The following is a 26,895-nucleotide window of genomic DNA, read 5'->3' as shown; positions in this document are numbered from 1 at the left end:
CTAGTTTCAAAAGAGTCTGGAAGCCTGAGATAATTTATTCATTATGTATGTAGGAAAAATAGCCTCATCCAACAGTTTCATTATGAAATTCTGAGGCTCTATATTCAGCTTTGGCCAGAGTCTGTGTGCATACCTGGCTGCCTGGAGCTGGTCTCAAAGATCCAGTAACCCTCATCCAATTTATTCTACTTTGTCCTAAAGATAGAAAAGACCTACAAATTCCAGAGAGATGCGGTAATACTTGAGTGTCATGAAAATCTTACTAGAACTTTGAATTTTCAGTCTGTTTTGTTTTTTTCCTCTGAGTCTCTCAGAGAACTTTTGAAACATTTATGTGTTTCACAGATATTTGTGACTAGTGGAGATCAACTCAGATTTACAGGCGGGAAGAATGAGAAAAGAGAGGGTAGGGACCCATCTAGCAGTACCAAGAAAGTCAAGGCCAAGAGGGTCTGGACATAAATATCCAAGGGATCAAATGATGAGCCCTGTGTACAGGAACTCAAGGTCACAGGGACTTGATAAGTGGGGAAATAGTGATCTCTTACCTTTTATAGTTTACAGATTGCTTCTGCATGTGTTTTTGGAAATTGATGTTTGGAAAATTCTAGGATTCTACTTGCTGTTTTTAAACCTGATGTTGGAAAAATCCTAGATTTGATTCTCATTTTCAGGTGAAGAAACCAAGGAACAGAAAGTCACCTCATGTCAGCTAGTAAACTCAGTCTGGAGCTAAGGTCCTCTGAATCATTGCCCAGTACTTTTCCTCTAGTTTGGCCCACTGGTGAAATTCAGATAGGGAGTTTAAAGGCTGTTTTGTTTTTATTTTCTTTTTAGAAAGTGGCTGCTGATGACTACATTTTTAGCCAGGGAACTTTTTTTTTTTTTTAAACATTGAAACTTCAGTTTCATGGGCTTGTCAGTGAATTTACTGCTCCCACCCCCACCCCCAGAAAGAGGCCATTATTCCATTTATTTTAAGTCATAACGACAGCAATGATATTAACTTCACTAAGTCATGGGTTGAAGAATGACTGTAAAATGGCAAAGCCTTCATATTTAGTCCTGATTTTTATTCTGGGGAATTTGATAAGCATTCTTTTATAGGGTTATTCTTGAGAGTTAAGTGGGTATTTTCTGCAAGTGCCATGAGATTCCAATTCTATTCATCTGAAATAAAGAGGGATGATTTATGCACAACTGCATATAAATGATATGTGCACTATATTCTTGTGTATCCTGGAAGTGCTATTCTTTTTAATATTGCTTAATAAAATTGAATATGAGTTTTTAAAAAACATCTTACTTTGCTTTGCAAAATAAATAACAGGTCCAGGTGGCTTTTGTTCTGCTATAAATTTTATCATGACTTCAGGAAACTTCCCCAAATCATGTTGCTGCCCACTTTCATAGGTAAGATTTGGGGTGAAAGATTTACATTTTTTAAGCCCCTTTGTCCCAGAATTTCTCAGGTGAGAAAAGCAGTTGTAGGAAAGGGCTACAGAACTATATTTTGACTATTAGTAGAAAGGGAGTGTCAGAAAAAATGTTGACTAATGAAGTTTTCCCTGTAAATTATGAGGCCTATAATCAAGCCTTATCAGTCCTCTGCTCCATCAAATCTCATTAGCTAACAATTTTTACCACTATTAATCTTGGGCTGAGGTTCAGTGCTTCAGATTAAAGTTCTGACCTATATAGAAGAAATAAAATCTAGAAAGGTAGTCGACTCTGAGAAAGATTCTGACTCAAGGTATTGACAAGGCTGGGCCTTCATAGGCCAACAATTCAGAAAGATGCATAGACCCTGAATTAATTTCCAATGACCTGTATGGTTTGAAATCTCTGCTTCACTAAGATTTGTTAAAAGAAGTGTTGGGTTAAATTACGCTGCTTAAGTGAGTGGGGAAAATTCAAGAGTAGAGCCTAAAACATAACCTCTCTCCCTCCTGCCAGATCTCAGAGGGTATTGATGGTACATACATGTCAGGAAGGGGATGAGTCCTGATACTGGAAGAAGAGCTCTGTCCTGCTAGATCAGGGCAACACTGAAGAGAGAAGTGATTCTTTTTTGCTTATATGGATTAGATCCAGGCTCATTTGTGTCTTTCCTACCTATATTTTCAGGCCCAGTTTAAATGCACCAGTTCCATAACCCTTCCCTGATTTTCTTCAATTGTAGTTTCTCATCCTTTAGACCTTGCATATCATTTCATTTATATCTTTCTGATATATGATTTATCAATCTGACATTATATTATGATTATACATTATATTTTCTCTTTTCTATTTCTAGATCTGAAGGTAAATTCTGTTTACTTTTAGATTTTGAACATCAACAGCATTTAAATCTATACTTTACATTTAATATGTTCTCATCACATACTTGTTAAATGATTCACTGGGTTTCCATGATAACCACATTCTTATGATTAACTGTCCTTCAAAGTAAACTACATGAGGTAATTTAAAAATAAAAATTTTAAAAATTATGTATCAAATAAGATACAAATTTAGACATACTATTTCCCTTTGTAATATATATTCTAGTAAAGTTTAGCATGTTTTAAAGACAACTTTAATTTTTGTATTTGTTTTCATTTTAAAATTGAGTAAAGAATCTTGTAGGAGGAGTTGCTTAATAATTGAATATTTATGGCTGGATAAAGTGCAATGAAATATAATATTTCTTTTGTTAAATTTTTTATTGTTTTATAATTTTTACTCATGTTGTTATTGTTTTGGCCAAGTCTTTCTGCACAATAGAAATCTTTTAAAATCATATATTTGACAGAAGAAATAATTTTTAAGTGAAATAATATAATGAAGCTTTTAACATAACTATCATGGTTACATTAGAAGAGAGAAATCTAGTTCCAAAGAGGAAAACTCATCTTTCACTGGAGGGGGAGATGTAAATTATGACTTTGTCTTCTTTGTGTAATGTCTTATGGTCATAACTTAAATTTACAGACCATATAATTCAGTGTAATCTAAGTTATTCTATATTTACAAACTACCTGAAAATCTCAGGGGCTTACACAGATAAGAGTTCTCACTAGTATTTTATGTGCTTTATGGGTTGACCATGGCTCTGCTCTTCATTGAAGGATGCAAACTGACAGATTAGCCCATATCTAGTCATTTTTTTTTTTTCATGTGTCAAAGGGTAAGTGCTTAGTTGCTCAGCCGCATCTGACTCTGTAGCCCACCAGGCTTATCTGTCCATGGGAATTCTACAGGCAAGAATACTGGAGTGGGTTGCCATGCTCTCCTCCAGGGGATCTTCCCAACCCAGGGATCGAACCCAGGTCTCCCACATTGCCAGAGAAGGCAATGGCACCCCACTCCAGTACTCTTGCCTGGAAAATCTCATGGACAGAGGAGCCTGGTAGGCTGCAGTTGCTAAGAGTCGGATACGACTGAGTGACTTCACTTTCACTTTTTACTTTCATGCATTGGAGAAGGAAATGGCAACCCACTCCAGTGTTCTTGCCTGGAGAATCCCAGGGATGGGGGAGCCTGGTGGGCTGCTGTCTATGGGGTTGCAGAGTCGGACACGACTGAAGCGACTTAGCAGCAGCAGCTCTCACATTGCAGGTCGATTCTTTACCATCTGAGCCACCAGGGAAGCCATCAAAGGATAAGACCATCATCTAAAGCAAAAATCTTAACATTAAATTTGTTCCTTAAGTGAGCGAGCAATCAGGCACGTACTCTTCAAGCAGAGTGGAGAACTGATTTTTTTCAGAACTTTTGCAAGAATGGAATTTGGGGATGGGATTCTGCCTGCATCAGCTGTAGGAGCATGGATACTACAGTGAAACTGTTGTTGACTAACTGACATTCAGAGAATGTTTCTTTTGTAAGTCCATTCCCCACTGGATGACTTTTTTAGAAGCAAAATTCTGTCACTGTTTGCTGGTGTTCCTAAGGAGTTGTGATTGCTACTATGACTGTAGAACTGCCATTGATCAATTAAACAATTTTAAAGAATTTTGGTATTTACCTCATTCCATGGGTTCAGGACAGTCTTTTTCTTAAGAGTATAGAAACTTTTATTATTTCATTCTCCCTTGGTATTCAGAAATAAGAAAATGGTATGAAACCATGTGAAAGGTTTTATAATTTCCATTTGGAAGTGATGTGTCACTTCCACTCACATTTTATTGGTCAAAGAAAATCACAGAGATAAACTGAGCAACAAATCTTCAATCAAGTCATAGAGTTGGGAGAGGCAGCAAGTATTTTGAACAATAATATGGCCTACAATAGCGACTTCACTTTCACTTTTCACTTGCATGCATTGGAGAAAGAAATGGCAACCCACTCCAGTGTTCTTGCCTGGAGACTCCCAGGGACAGGGGAGCCTGGTGGGCTGCCATCTATGGGGTCGGACACGACTGAAGCGACTTAGCAGCAGCAGCATATTGACAGAGTACGGTAGAAAGCAAATCCAGTGCAATTATATCAGAAGAAAACCTGTCATGTTTCTTTAAAAGCAGAACCAAACATGATTACATGAAACAAAAATCCATTTCTGATAGGTTTTTAGAATCTTCTTTTTTAAGTGTTTTCATTTGTGGCAATGTAAAGCCAGGTGATAGTCAGGGAATCATGTTTACAAATGTCACAAGTTGCTTTTTAATGCATATTTGTTATAGTAAGTTCTAAGGAGCAAAAATATATTCTATAGAATATATTGTGATTTCATCTATGTTGCAAGAATAAAAAGATGACCTAATAAAAATAAGGCATACATAGCTGCAAGAGCAACCATTGAAACATTCTGATGATCTCATTTCTTAAAATTTCTTTTCTGGTTTTCCATGGGCTGGAGTGGAGAATCCAACTTCTCTAGACTGGCATTTCTACTTGTATGTATTAATTTTTTAAAGTTTATTTATTTTTAATTTAAGTATAATTGCTTTATAGTATGGTGTTGTTCTCTGCCATATATTAACATGAATCAACCGTAGGTATGTATATAGTACCCTTCCCTTGAGCCTCTCCCCCACCTCCCACCCCTCCTACTCCTCTAAGCTGTCACAGAGCCCTGTTTGAGTTCCCTGAGTCACACAGTACACTCCCGTTGGCTGTCTGTTCCATCTATGGTCGTGTACATTTCCATCCTACTCTCTCCATTCACCCAACCCGTGTCCATCAGTCTGTTCTCCGTGTGTGTATCTCCATTGCTGCCCTGCAAACAAGTTCATCAGCACCATCTTTCTAGATTCCATATAGATGCATTAATATACAATGCTTGTTTTTCTGTTTCTGACTTACTTCACTCTGCATAATAGGCTCTAGTTTCATCCATTTCATTAGCACTGACTCGAGTGTGTTCTTTATGGCTGAGTAAATTCCATTATATATATAAACCACAGCTTCTTTATCCACTCACCTGTCAATAGACATCTAGGTTGCTTCCATGTCCTAACTTCTCTGTTCACTTCCAAACTCATTCTATGAGGCAACCGTCACCTTGATGCCAAAAACAGACAAATATATCACAAAAAAAGAAAATTACAGGCTAACATGAATGTAAAAATTCTCAACAAAATTCTAGCAAACAGAATACAACAACACATAAAAAGATCATATACCATGATCAAGTTGGGTTTATCCCAGGGATGCAAGGATTCTTCAATATACACAAATCAATCAATGTGGTTCATCATATTAACAAATCTAAAGATAAAGAACTGTATGGTAATTTCAATGGACATAGTAAAATCTTTTGACAAAAGTCAGCACCCATTTATGATAAAAACTCTTTAAAACATGGGCATAGATGCATAGAAGGAAACTACCTCAACATGATAAAGGCTATATGTGATAAATCCACAACAGATATTATTCTCAAATGGTGAAAAACTGAAAGCATTCCCTTTAAGATCAGGAATAAGGCAAGGTTGCCCACTTTTGCCACTGCTGTGCAACATAGTTTTGGAAGTCCTATCTACGGCAATCAGAGAAGAAAGAGAAATAAGTGGAATCCAGATTGAAAAAGAAAAGGTAAAACTCTGTTTGCAGATGACATGATATACTATATATAGAAAACCCTACAGATACTACCAGAAAATAACTATCACTAATCAGTGAATTTAGTATAGTTGCAGGACACAAAATCATTACACAGAAATTACTTGCATTCTTATAGACTAACAATGAAAAATCAGAAAGAGAAATTAAGGAATTAATCCCATTTACATTGCAACGAAAAGAATGAAAATATCTAGGAATGAGCCTACCTAAGGAGACAAAAGAACTGTATACAGAAAATTATAAGATAGTGATGGAAGAAATCAAAGACAGTATAAACAAATGGAGAGATAGTCTTGGGTTGGAAGAATCAATACTGTGAAAATGACTATAATACCCAAAGTAATCTACAGATTCAATGCAATCCTTGCCATACTACCATTGGCATTTTTCACAGAACTTGAATAAAAAATTTCACAATTCATATGGAAACACAAAAGACCCTGAATAACTGAAGCAATCTTGAGAAAGAGAATGGAGCTGGAGGAATCAGCCTTCCTGACCTCAGACTATACTATAAAGCCACAATTATCAACACTGTATGGTACTTGCACAAAACAGAAATATAGACCAATGGAACAAGATAGAAAACCAGAGATAAACCCAGAGTTATGGGCACCTTATCTTTGACAGAAAAGGCAAAATATACAATGGGGCAAAGATAGTCTCTTCAATAAGTAGTGCTGGAAAAACTGAAAAGCTTCATGTAAAAAAACAAACAAACAAAAAAAACAACACTAGAATACTTCGAAACACTATTCACAGATACAAACTTCAATAAGTAATGCTGGGAAAACTGAGAACCTACATGTGAAAAAAAAAAAAAAGAAAACTTCCTAAAACTATTCACAGATATAAACTCACAGAAAGTTCAGTTCAGTTCATTTCCATCGCTCAGTTGTGTCCGACTTTTTGCGACCCCATGAATCACAGCACGCCAGGCCTCACTGTCCATCACCAACTCCCGGAGTTCACTCAAACTCATGTCCATCGAGTCGGTGATGCCATCCAGCCATCTCATCCTCCGCCGTCCCCTTCTCCTCCTGCCCCCAATCCCTCCCAGCATCAGGGTCTTTTCCAGTGAGTCAACTCTTCACATCAGGTGGCCAAAATATTGGAGTTTCAGCTTCAGCATCAGTCCTTCCAATGAACACCTAGGACTGATCTCCTTTAGAATGGACTGGTTGGATCTCCTTGCAGTCCAAGGGACTCGCAAGAGTCTTCTCCAACACCACAGTACAAAAGCATCAATTCTTCGGTGCTCAGCTTTCTTCACAGTCCAACTCTCACATCCATACATGACCACAGGAAAAACCATAACCTTGACTAGATGGACCTTTGTTGGCAAAGTAATATCTCTACTTTTCAATATACTATCTAGGTTGGTCATAACTTTCCTTCCAAGGAGTAAGCATCTTTTAATTTCATGGCTGCAATCATCACCTGCAGTGATTTTGGAGCCCAGAAAAATAAAGTCTGACACTGTTTCCACTGTTTCCTCATCTATTTCCCACGAAATGATGGGACCAGATGCCATAATCTTTATTTTCTGAATGTCGAGCTTTAAGCCAACTTTTCACTCTCTTCTTTCAATTTCATCAAGAGGCTTTTTAGTTCCTCTTCACTTTCTGCCATAAGGGTGGTGTCATCTGCATATCTGAGGTTATTGATATTTCTCCTGGCAATCTTGATTCCAGCTTGTGCTTCTTCCAGTCCAGCGTTTCTCATGATGTACTCTACATAGAAGTTAAATAAGCAAGGTGACAATATACAGCCTTGATGTATATTGTATATCCTATATGTATATCATTTTCCTATCTGGAACCAGTCTGTTGTTCCACGTCCAGTTCTAACTGTTGCTTCCTGACCTGCATATAGGTTTCTCAAGAGGCAGGTCAGGTGGTTTGGTATTCCCATCTCTTTCAGAATTTTCCACAGTTTATTGTGATCCACAAAGTCAAAGGCTTTGACATAGTCAATAAAGCAGAAGTAGATGTTTTTCTGTAACTCTCTTGCTTTTTTGATGATCCAGGGGATGTTGGTTCCTCTGCCTTTCCTAAAACCAGACTGAACATCTGGAAAAGTTCACGGTTCATGTATTTCTGAATCCTGGCTTGGAGAATTTTGAGCATTACTTTACTAGCATGTGAGATGAGTGCAATTGTGTGGTAGTTTGAGCATTCTTTGACATTGCCTTTTTTGGGATTGGAATGAAAGCTGACCTTTTCCAGTCCTGTGGCCACTGCTGAATTTTCCAAATTTGCTGGCATATTGAGTGCAGCACTTTCACAGCATCATCTTTCAGGATTTGGAATAGCTCAACTGGAATTCCATTGCCTCCACTAGCTTTGTTTATAGTGATGCTTTCTAAGGCCCACTTGACTGCACATTTCAGGACGTCTGGCTCTAGGTCAGTGATCACACCATCGTGATTATCTGGGTTGTGAAGATCTTTTTTGCACAGTTCTTCTGTGTATTCTTGCCATCTCTTCTTAATATCTTCTGCTTCTGTTAGGTCCATAGCATTTCTGTTCTTTATCGAGCCCATTTTTGCATGAAATGTTCCTTTGGTATCTCTAATTTTCTTGAAGAGATCTCTAAACTCACAGAAAAGCTATATGTAAGAAAAAAGAAACTAGAAAACTTCCTAACACCATTCACAGATATAATTCATTATAAAATGGATTAAAGACCTAAATTTAAGACCAGAAACTATAAAATTCTTAGAGGAAAACATGCAGAATGCTCTTGACATAAATCACAGCAAGATCCTTTATGACCCACCTTGTAGAGTAACAGATATAGAAACAAAAATAAACAAGTAGGTGTTATTTATTTACTTTTAAACTGCATATTAAGATGATTTCTTATAATGGATTTAATTTAAAAAGTCTATTTTTATTTACTAATTTGAAGAATCTTAGAAAGCACTTTGACATACAGTGACTTACTTAAACATTTGCCTATAGGAGAAATGAATATTCAACCCAACACTGAGCCTCTGAGGAGTCTAATGTCTGTACTGCAGGTCAAATAGTGGAAATTGAGATTTGTCTCAGATCTATATGCTTTGGGCTTCCCTTGTGGCTCAGCTGGTAAAGAATCTGCCTGCAATGTGGGAGACCTGGGTTCAGTTCCTGGGTTCAGAAGATCCCCTGGAGAGAGGAATGGCTACCCACTCCAGTATCCTAGCCTGGAGAATTACATGGACTCTATAGTCCATGGGGTCACAAAGAGTCAGACACGACTGAGCGACTTTCATTTTCATTTATTGTGTTTTATGCTATGACTTGGTGACTCAGACAAATTGACCTATTTGTTACTCTTCCTCAACATCTTTGGCTTTAGTTACTTTTTGCCTTTAATCATGTTATCTCTTCCTTAATGGAGTGATTCAGATACTCCATAAATGCATAGATGAGACAAAGCTGTTCTAGGTTGACTAGCTGACAAAATCTATCAATATTGAGTAGACTTTATTAATTAAATTAATTGGACATTTGATTGTTTGAGTCCTAGACTCCAATAAACCTTCCTGGACATACAGCACTTCATATGTGTTGCTGTAGTTTGTAGCTGAAGGAATAGGCATGTCTTGTATTATACAATAGCATTGGGGTAGAATTTCTGGAAGTTCACACCTGCTTTCCCCAGACTTGGCCCCATGTGCCCGTTTTCTTTACTGATCCTGCTTCTTATTCATTCACTAATAAATCATGAAAAGTAAAAGTGTTAGTCACTCAGTCATGTCCGGCTCTTTGGGACCCCCTGGATTGTACTCTGCCAGGCTCCTCTGTCCATGCACTTCTCCAGGGAAAAATACTAGAGTGGGTAGTCATTCCCTTCTCCAGGGGATCTTCCTGACCCAGGGGTTGAACCTGGGTCTCCTGCATTGCAGGTGGATTCTTTACTGTCTGAGCCGCAGTAAAGAGGCTTCTGAGGGAAACCATGAGTAAAAACTAAACATTTTGAGCTTGAGTTTCAGGTCATTTTGTGGAGTTCTATTTCTTAATATATTTTTTAGGGTTTTATTTTTTTACAGCAGTTTTAGGTTTGGAGCAAAATTGAATGGAAAGTATAGAAATTTCCCATATACTCCCTGACCTAGACATGTAGGTTCCTTCATTACTGACATCCCTCACCAGAATGCATTATTTGCAATATATAATTGATAAACCTACAATGATACTTTATGATCACCCAGAGTTTATAGCTTACCTTAGGGTTCATTTTGGAGCTGGACATACTATGGGTTTGACAAATATACAATGACATGTATCCACCATTGTAGTACCATACAGAATAGTTCCATTGCTTTAAAAATTCTCTGCACTCTGCCTATTTATCCATCCCCTTCTCCCCCACCCTCCCACAATGAATATCTTTTTACTGTCTCCATACAACATACATAGTTGTATGTACCCTTTTCAGACTGGCTTCTTTCACTTGGTGATATGCATATGTTTCCTTCATGTCTTTTTATGCTTATAGCTAATTTCTTTTTAATGCTGAGTAATAGTCCATGGTCTGGATGGACCACAATTTATTTATCCATTTGCCTATTGAAGGGCAACTTGGTTGCTTCCAAGTTTCACCTTTATTTGTGAATAAAGGTGCTATAAACATTCAGGTACACGGTTTTGTGTGAACAGAAGTTTTCAATTCTTTCAATAAATACCAAGCAGGGCAATTGCTGGATCGTATGGTAAGAGTATGTTTAGTTTTATAAGAAACTACCAAAGTGTCTTCCAAAATGGCTGTACCACTTTTCATTCAATGAATGAAAGTCCTATTGTTCCATGTTCTTGCCAGCATTTGATGTTATCTTCACAATATTTTAAAAGGAGAAATTGATGTAATTTTCTCAAACTTGAAACCTTCTTAAGCTCACAGGCTTCTAAATTTATAAACAAACCTATACATGCTTTTGGTTGTACAGATATACACTGATAACCAAGAGTATGCATGTTTATAATAGTGATGATGATAATGATGCTACTGCTGATGATATCTGACATTTATTGACAACCTACTCTGTGCCTCAGTCTGCATTTTGTGTGCAGTATCTCTTTTGATGCTTGTCACAAGAGTTCACAATGAGATATGAACTATATAATCTCTTCAGCAGTAACAGTAAATGGCAGACCTAGGATACAAATCTAGGTTGTCTAACTACAGATACAACAATTTAAACCACAATTCAGCTTGTTTCTCATAGCAATAAATATGTATGTGGATGTTTGTCTGGGGGCATGTATGTGTGTGTGTGTGTACCTTGACATGCTATCTGTGATAGGAGAGAGAGAGAAAAAGTAAGAAAAAATGAATGCAAAAGATGAGGTGAGGAGGTATCAGCTCTGCATGTGTGGTTCAATTAGCATTTCCAGATCATTGGCTGCAACTCTGCCATATAAACTAGTAGTTAGCAAACTGGATGCTAGGCTGTTTATGTTTTATCCACCTGTGTTTGTCTGATAGAAAACAACTTCCCCAGGGGCTTTCCAGGTGGCGCTAGTGGGGAAGACCCTGCTTGCCAATGCAGGAGATTTAAGAGATGAGGTTCTAACCCTGGGTCAGGAAGATCCTCCGGAGGAGGGCATGGCAACTCACTCCAGTCTTCTTACCTGGAGAATCCCATAGACAGAGGATCCTGGGGGACTAGAGTCCATGGGGTCTCACAGAATTGGACACGACTGAAGCGTTCCCACACTTTTTGCCCTTGCCTCTCTCCTGAATTATATTGGATTGTTTCTCTCTAGTACCCAAATTGCTGAACAATCTAGTCTTTGCATGGTATACTGCTAATGGACTCCAGACACCACTGTGTGAGTTTAAATTACCCAATGCCAATAAAATACTCACTTGCCGTGTCAAACAATGTGTGGAAGAAACATGCTTCACTTCCACTTATTGGTGGACATGATGTATTGGCTCCATAAACATGGTACTTAGCATGAAAAAACATGGTTTTCAGATAAACAAGCTATTTTATTTTCTTCATTTTTCTTCTCTGGATATTTTTTTCTCAACAGTGTATGAAATATGTTTTGCTATCGCATCCCTTGGCACTCTCAGTTTGGTTTCTTTTAGGATGAACAGGTTTTAGATTTCCAAGCAGAGCAGTGAAAGGAACACTGTAAGACTTGCCTTTCATAACAGTCCAAGGAGATGAAATAGTCCATTGCCTGGTAAGGTAAAGCTCAAATAAAATTATTCTGGGAACTCTGAGATTAGCTTCACGTGGCTGTTTTGGTTAGCCGGCTGACCTTGCGAGAACTAGAGAGAAAAATACATATTTTAAAGCAAAAGTTCTCTGTTCTTTCTCACTCCTCCCTTCTTCATTCTAAGAAATATTAAATACTGACTTGCCTGTGATTCTTCTTCTCTTCATTAACTTATACAAGGTGTGCACTAGGGTATTTATCATGAAAGAAATTCGTAAAAATTTGGGAGAAGTTGAAAAGTGTATGGGCTGCTATAACAAATTAAAGCAAGCTGGGTAACTTCAAACAACAGGAATGTATTGTCTCATAGTTCTGGAAGCTAGAAGTATGAAGTCAAGGTATCTGGGTTATGCTTTCTCTGAAGATTCTAGAAGGTGATCAGGTTTTTTTTTTTTTTAAACCTCTTTCTAGCTTCTGGTGGTTGCTGTCAATCTTCTGCTTTCCTAGGCTTCTAGATAGACCACACCAATCTCTGCCTTGGTTGTCAAATGATATTCTTCCCTGTGTGTCTGTGTCCAAAAATTCCCCCATCTTTTAAAGACACTTATTCAGATTAATGTCCACCCTTATCCTTAACTTGATTACATCTGTAAAGATCTTATTTCCAAATAAGGTCACATTCACAGGTACTGCAGGTTAGGAATCAGTGCATCTTTTTAGAGGACCCAGCACTACCCACTACAAAAGGCAGGGCTGTGTCATGGGAAAAGCATCGGATTCAGAGCAAAGGCATCACCAATACTGGCTTGTGGGAGAGGACCATTATTAGCTCTGTTCATAATTCTCTTCAACTCCTTCACCCATTTTTTAAGTGGAAAACTGAGTATTTTTCAATCTATGTTAAGGGCTATGTACAGGTAACTTTCAAAAAAGATTTTTCTAGTTCGTCCTCTCAACCTGATTGGCAATATCAAACCCCTCAAAATGGAAAATAAGAAGCCTTGGAATCAGAACACTTAGGTAAGGTTGGGACCTCAGCCCCTTCCCAGCTGTGCATCTTGGAGTTCTGGTCCTTAATCTTTCCAAAGGTCAATCTGATAAATAAAGTTAAATTATAGCTTTATCTACCCAATCAGATTAAATGCTATAATGATGCTGTAATAATAGGATAAGAAGTGACCTCAGAACTAGCAACTATATTCCACAGTTGGAGCTCAAGAAATGTGAATGAAATACATTTTTCAAAACCAGACACCAAAATAGAAGCCACTTTCCACAAGCTCTGAATCTCCCAAGGACCGGCAATACAGTGTCTCCTGAAATTTTACCTCTTTAAGCAGAGGCCTGGGAACAAAGTCTGTGTGCCCTGTTCCTCAGCCAGGACTTTTCTCTCCTTTCTGGCCTGAGGTGATTCCCATCTAACCAAAAGCTTGCTAAATAGACTGAGTCCCTCAGGCCCTCCCACCTCTTGTATCCATATCCCTCTCAGTGTGACTTCAGTTTTCTCTAATATCAGGTGGAATCCTCCCCCCATCTCTTTTATTTACTTTTTTATTGTGTTAAAATACATAACATAATATTTGCCATCTTAACCATTTTAAAGTACAGTTCAGTGGTATTACATACATTCACTTTGTTGTGCAATGATCACTGCTATTCATCCCTAGAACTCTTTTCATCTTATGAAGCAAACTCACCTATTAAACAATTATTGCTCGTATTCTCTCTTCCCTTCAGTTCCTGGAAGTCATCACTGTACTTTTCTGATTCCTATTACCTAAACTACCTTATATGAGTGAAGTCAGACAATCTGTGTCTTTGTGTGACTGGCTGATTTCACTTAGCATAAAGTCCTCGAGTTTTATCCATGTTGCAGCAAATTGCAGAATTTCCTTCCTTGTTAAGGCAGAATACTATTTCTTTGTATGTGTATACAACATTTTTTTTGTATACATTAATATGTTGATGGATTTTTGGATTGCCTCTGTGTTCTACCTACAGTGAATAGCGCCGCTATGAACAGGGATGCACAAATATCTCTTTAAGATCCTACTTTCAGTTCTTTGGATATATACCCAAAATTGAGATTTCTGGGTCATATGATATTTCTATTTTTAACTTTTTGAGGAAAATCCAACCTGTTTTCACAACAGTTTGCACCATTTTGCATTCCCATCAATAGTGCACAAGGCTTCCAATTTCTTCACTTCACACGTGTTGTTTTATCTTTTTTTTTTTTTTTGATAATAGCTAACCTGACAGTTATGAGATAGTATATATTGTAGTTTTAATTTGTATTTCTCTAATGTTTAGTGATATAAAGCATCTCTTCATGTGCTTTTTGACTATCTGTATATATTCTTTGGGGAAATGTCTACTGAAGTCCTTTACCCATTTTTGAATTGGGTTGTATTTAGTTTTTGGAGTTCTTTATATATTCTGGATATTAATCCTTTATCCATATATGATTTGTAAGTGTTTTTTTTTTTTTTTTTTTCATTCTGTGTGTTGACTTTTTACTTGTGGATAGTGTCTTTTGATGTACAAAAATTTTAAACTTTCATAAAATCAGTTTGTCTACATTTTCTTTTGGTACCCTGTGCTTTTGGAGTCACATCCAAGAAACCAATGCTGCATCTGCTGTTAATTAGCATGTATTCCATCACAGGGATTCTAATTAGTCAGTGGATTTGCAAATTTGCCTACATGCCTATTTGAGCTGTTATCCTAATCAAGAGAGTTGATTGGTCATGAGGCTAAGGGTCCCCATGATGACTGCTTATGGTTTGATCCCTGGTAGAAGTTGAGGGAGTTTAGAAAACTCCATGCTATAGCTTGCTTATATATTTCAAGAAAGTACTCAGTAGGTAAGTGGTGCTGGGAGAGTTAGCAGTGAATACTTCCACAGTGAGGGCCTTGGGATCAGTGTTAGCTGCAGTACAGTGACAGCTAAGTAGGATTACAGCCCCGTGAAGAAACTCTAGTCCTTTTCCCTTCCATCCATCTATAATATATCTTCTTCCTGAGAGAAGCTAAGACAAGAGAGAGCAGCAGAGGGCACAAAAAGCAGATCATTCTCACCCCAACTCAGAGGCTGATGGCTGGTTTGGAGGGAAGAGGGATATATGAGATTGGAGTTTTAAACTACTCTAGGTTATGCTTTTATGGCTGAATGTGACACCAAATCTTTGGGATCCTAGATTTAAGCATAAGATATCCTTAAATTTCACAATGACAGGAGAAAAATAAAGCTATTTAAAGGACATACATGAACAAGTTAAAATTGTTTAACAAAATGACTATAACATAGCTATCAATATTTTACATTTGCATCTGTGCTTTACAGTTTATGAAAAAGTCTCACAAACATCTGTTAGTATATATCAATAAATATACATAATATTCATTTGTGTTTTGTAAACTGTAAAGCTTTATGAAAATGAGACTTCTATTAATTAAAATTTCAAATATTTGTTTTCATATAAGCTATTAACTTAAAAGTAGTAAGAGAGAGCTCCTAAATATCTAAAAATTACCTTGATTTACTCCAGAAATGGAATACCTTTCTTACTTCCTAATATGTTCTACGACAGGTTATAACATACAAAAATAAGAGAATATCTGATTTTTGCTAGACATTATACTGTTTGACCAGCACGCTAAGCGCAGGCGGCTGCGACCGGTGCTGCTAAGCGCAGGCAGCTCGCGGCCAAGAGGAGCCACCCCACGTCCGAGGTCAGGGGCAGAAGCCGGGAGGACCCCATGCCCGAAGGGCGGCGGCCAAGAGGAGTTACCCCATGTCTGAGGTCAGGAGCAGTGGCCAAGAGTACCAGACTGTGACGGCGTAGGAACGGCCGAGAGGAGCTACCCCGCGTCCGAGGTCGGGGGGGGGGGCGGGGAGTGGCAGAGAGGAGATACCCAGTGTCCGAGGTCAGGGGTGGTGATGAGACGAGTTACCCCACGTCTGAGGTCAGGAGCCTCAGCCGGAAGGAGCTACCCTATACCCCTAAGCCTGAGGCCAGGGGCGGCGGCTGAGAGGACCAACCCCATGTACAAGGAGCCATGGCTGCGTGGGCGCAGGAAGGCCTAGAGGAGCTATCCCATGTTGAAGGTCAGGAAGGGTGGTGGTGAGGAGATATCCCTTGTCCAAGGTAAGGAGTAATGGCTGTGCTTTGCTGGAGCAGCCGTGAAGAGATACCCCACGCCCAAGGTAAGAGAAACCCAAGTAAGATGGTAGGTGTTGCAAGAGGGCATCAGAGGGTAGACACACTGAAACCATACTCACAGGAAACTAGTCAATCTAATCACACTAGGACCACAGCCTTGTCTAACTCAATGAAACTAAGCCATGCCCATGGGGCAACCCAAGATGGGCGGGTCATGGTGGAGAGATCTGACAGAATGTGGTCCACTGGAGAAGGGAATGGCAAACCACTTCAGTATTCTTGCCTTGAGAACCCCATGAACAGTATGAAAAGGCAAAATAATAGGATACTGAAAGAGAAATTCCCCAGGTCAGTAGGTGTCCAATATGCTACTGGAGATCAGTGGAGAAATAACTCCAGAAAGAATGAAGGGATGAAGCCAAAGCAAAAAGAATACCCAGCTGTGGATGTGACTGGTGATAGAAGCAAGGTCCAATGCTGTAAAGAGCAATATTGCATAGGAACCTGGAATTTCAGGTCCATGAATCAAGACAAATTGAAAGTGGTCAAACAAGAGATGGCAAGAGTGAATGTCGACATTCTAGGAATCAGCGAACTGAAATGGACTGGAATGGGTGAATTTAACTCAGATGACCATTATATCTACTACTGTGGGCAGGAATCCCTCAGAAGAAATGGAGTAGCCATCATGGTCAACAAAAGAGTCTGAAATGCAGTACTTGGATGCAATCTCAAAAATGACAGAATAATCTCTGTTTGTTTCCAAGGCAAACCATTCAATATCACAGTGATCCAAGTCTATGCCCCAACCAGTAATGCTGAAGAAGCTGAAGTTGAATGGTTCTATGAAGACCTACAAGGCCTTTTAGAACTAACACCCAAAAAAGATGTCCTTTTCATTATAGGGGACTGGAATGTAAAAGTAGGAAGTCAAGAAACACCTGGAGTAACAGGCAAATTTGGCCTTGGAATACGGAATGAAGCAGGGCAAAGACTAATAGAGTTTTGCCAAGAAAATGCACTGCTCATAATAAACACCCTCCTCCAACAACACAAGAGAAGACTCTACACATGAACATCACCAGATGGTCAACACCGAAATGAGATTGATTATATTCTTTGCAGCCAAAGATGGAGAAGCTCTATGCAGTCAGCAAAAACAAGACCAGAAGCTGACTGTGGCTCAGACCATGAACTCCTTATTGCCAAATTCAGACTGAAATTGAAGAAAGTAGGGGAAACCACTAGACCATTCAGGTATGACCTAAATGAAATCCCTTATGATTATACAGTGGAACTGAGAAATAGATTTAAGGGCCTAGATCTGATAGATAGAGTGCCTGATGAACTATGGAATGAGGTTTGTGACATTGTACAGGAGACAGGGATCAAGACCATTCCCATAGAAAAGAAATGCAAAAAAGCAAAATGGCTGTATGGGGAGGCCTTACAAATAGCTGTGAAAAGAAGAGAAGTGAAAAGCAAATGAGAAAGGGAAAGATATAAACATCTGAATCAGATCAGATCAGATCAGATCAGTCGCTCAGTCGTGTCTGACTCTTTGCGACCTCATGAATTGCAGCACGCCAGGCCTCCCTGTCCATCACCAACTCCTGGAGTTCACTGAAACTCACGTCCATCGAGTCAGTGATGCCATCCAGCCATCTCATCCTCTGTCGTCCCCTTCTCCTCCTGCCCCCAATTCCTCCCAGAATCAGAGTCTTTTCCAATGAGTCAACTCTTCTCATGAGGTGCCCAAAGTACTGGAGTTTCAGCTTTAGCATCATTCCTTCCAAAGAAATCCCAGGGCTGATCTCCTTCAGAATGGACTGGTTGGATCTCCTTGCAGTCCAAGGGACTCGCAAGAGTCTTCTCCAACACCACAGTTCAAAAGCATCAATTCTTCGCTGCTCAGCCTTCTTCACAGTCCAACTCTCACATCCATACATGACCACAGGAAAAACCATAGCCTTGACTAGACGAACCATTGTTGGCAAAGTAATGTCTCTGCTTTTGAATATCCTATCTAGGTTGGTCATAACTTTCCTTCCAAGGAGTAAGCATCTTTTAATTTCATGGCTGCAGTCACCATCTGCAGTGATTTTGAAGCCCAGAAAAATAAAGTCTGACACTGTTTCCCCATCTATTTCCCATGAAGTGATGGGACCGGATGCCATGATCTTCGTTTTCTGAATGTTGAGCTTTAAGCCAACATTTTCACTCTCCACTTTCATCAAGAGGCTTTTGAGTTCCTCTTCACTTTCTGCCATAAGGGTGGTGTCATCTGCATATCTGAGGTTATTGATAGTTCTCCCGGCATCTGAATGCAGAGTTCCAAAGAATAGCAAGAAGAGATAAGAAAGCCTTCTTCAGCGATCAATGCAAAGAAATAGAGGAAAACAACAGAATGGGAAAGACTAGGGATCTCTTCAAGAAAATGAGAGATACCAAGGGAACATTTCATGCAAAGATAGGCTCGATAAAGGACAGAAATGGTATGGACCTAACAGAAGCAGAAGATATTAAGAAGAGGTGGCAAGAATACACAGAAGAACTGTACAAAAAAGATCTTCACGACCCAGATAATCACGATGGTGTGATCACTGACCTAGAGCCAGACATCCTGACATGTGAAGTCAAGTGGGCCTTAGAAAGCATCACTATGAACAAAGCTAGTGGAGGTGATAGAATTCCAGTTGAGCTATTCCAAATCCTGAAAGATGATGCTGTGAAAGTGCTGCACTCAATATGCCAGCAAATTTGGAAAACTCAGCAGTGGCCACAGGACTGGAAAAGGTCAGTTTTTACTCCAATCCCAAAGAAAGGCAATGCCAAAGAATGCTCAAACTACTGCACAATTGCACTCATCTCACATGCTAGTAAAGTAATGCTCAAAATTCTCCAAGCCAGGCTTCAGTAATATGTGAACCGTGAACTTCCTGATGTTCAAGCTGGCTTTACAAAAGGCAGAGGAACCAGAGATCAAATTGCCAACATCTGCTGAATCATGGAAAAAGCAAGAGAGTTCCAGAAAAACATTTATTTCTGCTTTATTGACTATGCCAAAGCCTTTGACTATGTGGATCACAATAAACTGTGGGAAATTCTGAAAGAGATGGAAATACCAGACCACCTGATCTGCCTCTTGAGAAATCTGTATGCAGGTCAGGAAGCAACAGTTAGAACTGGACATGGAACAACAGACTGGTTCCAAATAGAAAAGGAGTACCTCAAGGCTGTATATCGTTACCCTGTTTATTTAACTTATATGCAGAGTACATCATGAGAAATGCTGGGCTGGAAGAAGCACAAGCTGGAATCAAGATTGCCGGGAGAAATATCAATAACCTCAGATATGCAGATGACACCACCCTTATGGCAGAAAGTGAAGAGGAACTCAAAAGCCTCTTGGTGAAAGTGGAGAGTGAAAAAGTTGGCTTAAAGCTCAACATTCAGAAAACGAAGATCATGGCATCCTGTCCCATCACTTCATGGGAAATAGATGGGGAAACAGTGGAAACAGTGTCAGACTTTATTTTTCTGGGCTCCAAAATCACTGCAGATGGTGACTGCAGCCATGAAATTAAAAGACGCTTACTCCTTGGAAGGAAAGTTATGACCAACCTAGATAGCATATTGAAAAGCAGAGACATTACTTTGCCAACAAAGGTTCGTCTAGTCAAGGCTATGGTTTTTCCTGTGGTCATGTATGGATGTGAGAGTTGGACTGTGAAGAAGGCTGAGCAGTGAAGAATTGATGCTTTTGAACAGTGGTGTTGGAGAAGACTCTTGAGAGTCCCTTGGACTGCAAGGAGATCCAACCAGTCCATTCTGAAGGAGATCAGCCCTGGGATTTCTTTGGAAGAAATGATACTAAAGCTGTAACTCCAGTACTTTGGCCACCTCATGCGAAGAGTTGACTCATTGGAAAAGACTCTGATGCTGGGAAGGATTGGGGGCAAGAGGAGAAGGGGACGACAGAGGATGAGATGGCTGGATGGCGTCACTGACTCGATGGACATGAGTCTCAGTGAACTCCGAGAGTTGGTGATGGACAGGGAGGCCTGGCGTGCTGCGATTCATGGGGTCGCAAAGAGTCAGACACCACTGAGCGACTGATCTGATCTGATACAAAATATTTCAGAACTTAAAATTAGTCTCGACTCAGAATTTCAGTTTTGTTTACAGACAACATTATTGAGTATTTGCATATATCCACCTTATGGAGTGCTCACATATCTCACCGCGTATTCAATACTGGTGTCATGTTGCTCTTATGTGTGCATCGCTCTCTCTGTTAATCAGGGTTCTCCAGAGAAACATAATGAATTGGCTGGATATATCTATATCTATCTATGAAAGACATTTATTTTAAGGAACTGGCTTGTGCAGGTATGGAGATTAGCAAGGTATAAGTCTGGAGATTAGCTTGCCAGCCTGGAGATCCAGGAAAAAGCTAATGCTGCAGTTCAACTTCAAAATTCCTCTTGCTTGGTGTAGGTCATTCTTTTGTTCTATTCAGTCCTTCAACTGACCAGATGAGGCCTAACCATATGACGGAGGGCAGTCTGCTTTAGTCAAAGTCCACTTATTTAAATGTTAATCTCATCCCAAAGCACTCTCACATAAACACTCAAAATAATGTTCTACCAAATATCTGTGCACCAAGGCCCAGACAAGTTGGCATATTAAGTTAACCACTATATTCTCTTTATGTGTGTTTATTTCTCATTTAGGTATTAGAATCCCAGTTAATCAGCTTCCTTCAAAAGCTTTTGGGGAATTCTTTGGCATCCTCTCCCCTTAATTAAGGATCTAGTAATTCTCTAGTAATGATTTTAGAGGTAATGCAAAATGTTGCTATCCTACTATTGGTCATTATTCTTATGTGTACCACTTCACACTCTTTATAGCAAATTACTTTATAGGGATTAAACATTATATATTGGGTCTCATATTCAGATTTAATATTATGACGTTCATACTATTTAAATATAAATAAGACTTTGATTTTCCAAAGCTGTATTCTCAAATACTCTTTGAATTCCCCTTCTATAATGCTATACTCACATTTACTTATTCATGCCAGACAAGGGTTTGACAGGGTGGGCTTCCTCCTGAGACCTAAACACCCCAGGGACTCATAGACATACCACCATGCATCTGGTCAATTAAGCATGTTTCACTTGTGTGTTCTAAGACCATGTTGTATATATCTGAGACTTCTACTAATTCCATGGTCCTTACTTATGGCATTGAATTCATCACTTCTCCCCCTTCCCACCCTTAGGAGCTTACTCCTTAAGCTCTTTTTTTTTTTTTTTTGATATTCATTTCTGAATAGACTACAGTAACTTCCCTTCCTTCCTTCCTTCCATTGTTCATGCATGTTAATAACCTTCCACACCCTGACTTCTTAGCTCTCCAGGTTCATCTATTATTTCCCTATACCAGTACGCAGTTCCAACAGGGACAAGCTTACAATTCCCCAAGTAATCTGCTTGTGCTCTATGTCAAGCCTGTCTTCAAACGTTCTTGCCAGCCACATTCTCCCTTTCACTCGTTTCCCATCCAGGTTCTACCAGATTTCAGGGTTCAGATGCTTCGTGACTTCTGACAGGCATTCTTCTTTAACTGCTCCCATTATTTCAATCTTACCTACAGATTTCTCTGTACAAAATATGGCCTTTTGGTCTTCAGGGTTCTTTTTTTAATTGTTATATGAAGAGGATAACTCACAACTAATAATTTATAACCTACCTTTCAGGTTAGAATTTGTAGATACTTCGTACATGTATTGGGGCATCCCTGGTGGCTCAGAATCTGCCTACAATGCAGGCTACCTGGGTTCGATCCCTGGGTTGGGAAGATCCCCTGGAGAAGGAAATGGCAACCCACTCCAGTATTCTTGCCTGGAGAATTCTGTGGACAGAGGAGCCTGGTGGGTTGCAATCCATAAGGTCACAAAGACAGGACATGACTGAGCATCTAACACTTTCACTGACATGTATATGTTTACAGTTCATATATATCTAGGTGTACAGTCTCTTATTTGATTCTAACTATGACCCTACCAGGGAGGCAGGGTGGATATTAATTTTGTTTGAAGATAAGACAGGCTCAGAGTCACTGCCTTAGGTGAGGTGACTGGTAATGACAGAGTTTTGAAAACAGGACATTTTACTTTTTTGCCATGCTAACATATACCTCAACATTGTTGTATGGATTAAAAGAATGGAGTATGTACATGGATGCATTTTTTAATCTGTACAGAATTACGTAATCATATTTTTTGTGTTCTGTATTTATGGACAGGGATCTCATTGAATATTCCCAATATTGATTTTTTTTTCAAGAAATCTTATTTTGATATGTGGCAAAACTAATACAATTATGTAAAGTTTAAAAATAAAATAAAATATATATAAAAAAAGAAAATACGTAGACTAAAGGAAATAAAAGAAAATTTAAAATAGAAAAAAAAATCTTATTATTAGTTTATTGTCTTCTAAATGAACCAGGGTCAAAGCATTGGAACATGTAAATATATGCTCTTTCTCTTCAAGAGTTTATTGTCAAGTTGAAAAATTAGGCAAGTAAGGGCAAATACAACACAAATATTAGTGCTTATGAAAACACTTATTCCAGAGGGATGAAAGAAATTGATATAATGAGACAAATGGAAGGTACTTAAATTTCTATAAATTTTCTTGCCCTTCTGAAAGTCTAAAAATTATTGTCAGGAACGAAGTGAGAAAATAAAGATTAGGGGATGAAGAAAGAAAGGAAGGAAATGTTACTCAAAGCAGGAAAAAAAACCCCAATATAATAAATACTTGCCTAGTCTCCACAACTACACTAGGTTTTGGCATATTTATTTAATAATTATACAATATTATGAAATATTATTATCATTGTGACCACATCTGAAGTTAGAAAAGTTAGAATTTTTCCAGTTATGCAGCTAATGTTGAGTTCATAGTAATAATAATAAACCACATTGTTGTGTTAAGTAGTAGCTACCAGTGTATTGTCTAGTACATTTCTTTAATTAAAAGGAATAAATTCATCCTCCCCTCATCTTTTTTTTTTTTTTTTTAAACACATGAGCACTCCTAAAATATCAACAAACTGCTGAAGTTCACTTTGGTACAATATGGTCTTAGTTATTTTGAATGAGACAGAAAGATACCTTAGAAATAATAATAATAAAAAAAGTCCTGAAAAGCTTTGTTTTGTGATATTACTATTTTAGATCATTTTGAAAACTTCTGCATATTTATCAAAGCCATACTTAGTCTACTTTGAGAGTTCAACCAGCCATTGATAATTGAATAATAAGCCAGATTTTTGCTAATAATACATCTTTGCTCTTCTTAAGTATTCAGCTGCCACAAAAAGCAATCTGCTTCGAATAGAAAGAATACCACAGATCTGAAATATAAAGATATCCACAGTAGGATTAACTGGGTGGTGATGTTCACCTGCAAAATTACATATTAGATCTCTATACCCTGTCAAATATTTAAGTAATAAATCAAGCAAGAGAGCCTTTGTCAGGCTCTTATTTGGAACCAGATGTACCCTAGACTTTTGTCACCATCTGTATATTTAATCTTAGATATGAAAGCATCATATTAATTATAACTGCCCCATTAATTACATCACATTGTTTAGGACATGAGGTGGTGAATATATCTTTCAGTGCAGGTGGTACATACATTTTTTTAGAACTATAATATTCATGGCAAGCTGGACAACTTATTTATAATTCACCCTGAGTGAAATTCATTTCATCAAGAAAGTATGTAGATACTTCAATCATTAGAGAAATCAGTTCCCTTCATTGTAGTAATTTTTCTTTTTATAATAAAAATTTTTTCTTATGGAAGAAAAACGACTTTGCTGTAATTGGTTTCTACTATACTTTATTCTTTTATGCATACACCTGTCTTCTTATCTGCGTGTCTCTCAGATTTAAGGCTGCAGCATTGACTCAGGTATTTGTGATGCACTATGGATTGAATTGAAATCCTTTGAACTCATTTAGGCTGTGACATTTTATGGCAGATTAATTAAAATGATTCGTGGTTACTTTAGCCTCAGCAGGAAAAGTGAACAGGTTTCTGATATGAAAGTCTCTCTTTGGCTTCTCTTGCTTCCTGCCTGATTACTTTAGAATTCTCTGCATTACCATGTTTCCTTTACAAGTTATTTACCGTCAATATTTGGGTTGTATGCATAGGTAATTTAGTAGTTGTGGGCAGAATCAAGACCCTTGCAATACTAGGTGCTTATAACCCATTATCTGTCCTTGAACCAAGGGACAGGAGCTTGGTGGGAATGGAGCACCACACACGCGGGATCAGACTGCTGTCAGGATTTGTTCCGGCGATGTTTCAGCTCACTCCGCTGGAAAAGGGAAACGTGGAGAAGGCCTCATGCCGTGACTCCACATTGCAAAAGCACTCACTCCTAGAAACCATTTCCCTCTAGACAGTTCAAATTCACAAAAGACAATGTGAAGTTCTTTAACTCTCTTATCTCCGGCTGATGATTCCTTCATATATCTAAAAAATGGTTATAGTTGAAGCTTAAATGTCCATGAATAATTAGACAGGAGGTAACTGTCACTTCCTATGCTGCTGCTGCTGCTCCAGTACTCTTGCTTGGAAAATCCCATGGACGGAGGAGCCTGGTGGGCTGCAGTCCATGGGGTCGTGAAGAGTCGGACACGACTTCACTTTCACTTTCACTTTTCACTTTTATGCATTGGAGAAGGAAATGGCAACCCACTCCAGTGTTCTTGCCTGGAGAATCCCAGGGACGGGGGAGCCCGGTGGGCTGCCGTCTATGGGGTCGCACAGAGTCTGACACGACTGAAGCGACTTAGCAGTAGCAGCAACACAGGAAATGACAATTACCTCCTGTCTAATTATTCATGAGCATTTAACCTTCAACTATAATCATTTTTTTTTAAAACCCAGTAACCAGTAAGTATGTAAGGTATGTCTTATAGAACACTGTATTAAGATGAACAGAAAGGTAGCTCTTGGTTACTTCTTTAGCTGATTTTTCAGATGGCTTCTCTTCAAATTTTTGCCCTCTTATTTTTCCCCTTTCTAGATTCTTGTTTTCATTTTATTTTTTTTGTTCCTCATTACCCTAATGGAAAACTGAAATTAGACTATGTTCATACTTATTAATAGTTCTAATAAAATGCGTTCTAAGAGCAAAAGGAAAAGATAGAATCACAAAATTCTTAAGAGCTGAATGGAAACTTAGAAAACTTATAGTTCAATTCTCTCATTTGGATAAGAGATTTTAGAATTAAATGTTAGATAAATACCCTAAAATATTGTGAAAGAGATCAACTTGGCAAAAACTTTCAAGGAGTAAAATGAGATTTGATGTTAGATGGAGTTTTCATTTTAAATATATCTACCAAATATTAAGATTTAAATAGTGAATTTGAAAAGTACTATGGATAATAATATTACATATCTCATTTGTTTCAAACCTGTTTTGGGTAGGTACTACAATAATTACTGTGCCTAATTCACAGATAAATAGCTATAGCTCATGATGTTTATAGCACTCACCTAGTTTTGAAAAATGTTTTGGTGGGTCCTCGACTTCAAGTCTTTGGTTGCAATCCAGAGCTTTTTTCTTTGCACTATGCTGCACTTAGAGAAATTCAAAAGTGAAAAGACTTAGTAATACATATGTTGGAATTATATTTGTTTTATTTTAATTTTATATTATGTTTATGGTCATTTTTTTCAAAGTAGAATACCAAAAACTGATATTTATGTTCAGACTTAAAGTAGCCAGTTGGCTTTATTTCCATGCATTCTTTTTTTTTTTTTTTAATTCTTATTGGAGTGTAATTGATTTACAATATTGTGTTAGTTTCAGGTTTATAGCAAAGTGAACCTTTGCTGTAAAAAAAAAATCAGTTTTACATATACATTGATCCCTTCTGATAAATGATACTCTTATCCTATAACACTCTAAGACTTCCGGTTTGGGTCAGTCAATTTAGTATTGTGAACTCCTCAGTTCAATAACTTCTCTCCAGGAGACAAAGTAGAGGCTCTGTAAACTGTGGAGAAGCTGATTTTAAATTGTTAAAGCTTATGGTCTACGAGAGTATCAAGTCTCTTTCAGCCCAGGCTCTGTGAGTGACCTCAGGAGGAGAGAGTCCTTTTCTGTAATTGTCTTACAACTGTCTAACCAGTGTGGCCTTTGGTTCTTTCTGGACTGTGGGCCCCCAAAGGCAAGACCTTTCATGAGGTTCATTGGTGGTTCCTTGGGGACCTTGTTGGTTTATTTCTTGGTCTGATGACCCCAGTGATATACAGCCTCCTTCTCCCTTTTTTCCACGAATGGCATGGTCCCTGAAAAACCTTTCTTTTAGGCTCTTTTCACTCCAGCTGTGCCTGGAAAGTTGAGATAGGTCCCAATGACCTAACATGTCATTCTTTTGACCATGTCACATGTATGACCCCTAAGTGCTA

The sequence above is a fragment of the Bubalus bubalis genome, chromosome 13, assembly GCF_019923935.1.
Source record: "Bubalus bubalis isolate 160015118507 breed Murrah chromosome 13, NDDB_SH_1, whole genome shotgun sequence".
Lineage (NCBI taxonomy): Eukaryota > Metazoa > Chordata > Mammalia > Artiodactyla > Bovidae > Bubalus > Bubalus bubalis.
The sequence above is the reverse complement of the archived record's forward strand: the minus strand, read 5'-3'. Positions refer to the sequence as shown.